A 2,202-nucleotide genomic window follows, 5' to 3' on the forward strand; every position below is an offset into this window, starting at 1 on the left:
TTATAAAATAATAGTTAAGAAACATTTGCCACAGTCAGTACCACGGATGGGTGGCCACTTGAGAATACTGTGTGCGGTTGCATTTTTATTTAAAATATATGGTATAATAAATAAGTATATATTTAAATTGATTACTTCATTGAAAATTTTAATAATATACTTTAATATTAATGATATTTATGAAAAATATATATTTGTAAAAATTTTCATTTATTACTGGCAACAGCCATACCACGTTGAAAACACCGGTTCTCGTCCGATCACCGAAGTTAAGCAACATTGGGCACAGTCAGTACTTGGATGGGTGACCGCTTGGGAACACTGTGTGCGGTTGCCTTTTTATATTAAAAATATAAATTATTTTTCTTCTTTTCTTTTTTTTTACACACCATATATAAATATATGTTATTTAGAAATGTAAACCTTTTATATTATTCGTCAACAAATAAATATTATTTTTTGTATAAAATTTTATTGCATTTATAACTCATATCATGGTTACTTTAAAGCGAGAAGTTTTTTTAATATTTCAAATGAATATAAAATAATATAAATTTTATGAAATTTATTTATTTTTAGAAATAGCAATCGCTTATAATTATAACAAAATTTTAATAATGTTTAATTTTATTTCAATAATTTATATATATATATATATATATATTTTTTAATAAAAATAATATACTCTTATTTAATAATATATGTTGGTCCTATATATAGGACCGAAAATATTTCTTATTTGTTTTTTTTTTTTTTAAATTGTCATTTAAAACGCTTATGCACGTTCTCCACGAATACGTCTTGCCAATTGTATATCCTTAGGCATAATTGTAACACGCTTTGCATGAATTGCGCATAAATTGGTATCTTCAAATAAACCTACTAAATAGGCTTCACTAGCTTCTTGTAATGCCATAACAGCTGAACTTTGGAAACGTAAATCGGTTTTAAAATCTTGTGCAATTTCACGTACTAAACGTTGGAATGGTAATTTACGAATTAACAATTCAGTACTTTTTTGATAACGACGAATTTCTCGTAAAGCTACTGTACCAGGACGATATCTGTGTGGTTTTTTTACTCCACCAGTTGCTGGTGCACTTTTACGTGCAGCTTTCGTTGCTAATTGTTTTCTTGGTGCTTTACCACCAGTTGATTTACGTGCAGTTTGCTTGGTTCTAGCCATTTTCAAATAATAATGTTTTTACAAAAAAACACACAATTTTAAAAATTATATTCGACAATTTGATACTACAAAGTCAAATGTTTAAATGCGAAATAAATGTGTTGTATTTATATTTATATGAAATTTCAAAATTTTTGTTGTCATATCCTATTGGATAGCTATCAGAGTATGGACTAATCAAATTGTATAGGCGTGGCTTAAAAAATCTTTAATGCTTTATATAAAAAGGCACAATTGTACCGGCGCTCACATACATTACAATACTTGTGAGGTTAACACACGTGTTATCCGTTCGTTAAAATATTGTAAATAATTTTTTATTAAAATGACTGGCAGAGGAAAAGGTGGAAAGGGTCTTGGAAAAGGGGGTGCAAAACGTCATAGAAAAGTTTTGCGTGATAATATCCAAGGTATTACAAAACCTGCAATTCGTCGTTTAGCACGACGAGGTGGAGTAAAACGTATCTCTGGTTTAATTTATGAAGAAACACGTGGTGTACTTAAAGTATTCCTTGAAAATGTTATTCGGGATGCTGTTACATATACTGAACACGCAAAACGTAAAACAGTTACAGCTATGGATGTTGTATATGCATTAAAACGACAAGGTCGTACTTTGTATGGTTTTGGAGGTTAAGAAAATATAATAATTTACTTAAAATATTTAGTAAATTTATTAAAGAATATTTAATACATCCGATAAATTTAAACAGGCTTTCCTTTTTGGGAAGCCACTAATTTTATTTATATAAGAGTAAATAAATTTGTTAATAAATATAACATATTATATAATTTGTTTACAACAAATTATTTTGTTTATAACATACATTACCAAATATTTTTATTTATTTTTTTTTTTTTTATTGTAATATATCTGCAATAATAAATTATAATTTGTATATTATCTATTTTATTTTACAATAACTTATTGAATTTTTGAAAAAATTTTATTATAAATTAATATACTATTATATTTTTTATATATACAAGTTAAGAGTAACAAGTATCGATAGGAG

General features: G+C 26.5%; 1 non-coding gene across 1 annotated transcript; it reads left to right on the forward strand.

Moving 5' to 3' along the window:
* Positions 1 to 218: 218 nt before the first annotated feature.
* On the forward strand, positions 219 to 337 carry LOC123303819. The gene has a single exon (XR_006535902.1). It is a non-coding gene; the product is annotated as a 5S ribosomal RNA (ribosomal RNA).
* The last annotated feature ends 1,865 nt before the right edge of the window (positions 338 to 2,202 follow it).

Source organism: Chrysoperla carnea, assembly GCF_905475395.1.
Source record: "Chrysoperla carnea chromosome X unlocalized genomic scaffold, inChrCarn1.1 SUPER_X_unloc_141, whole genome shotgun sequence".
Lineage (NCBI taxonomy): Eukaryota > Metazoa > Arthropoda > Insecta > Neuroptera > Chrysopidae > Chrysoperla > Chrysoperla carnea.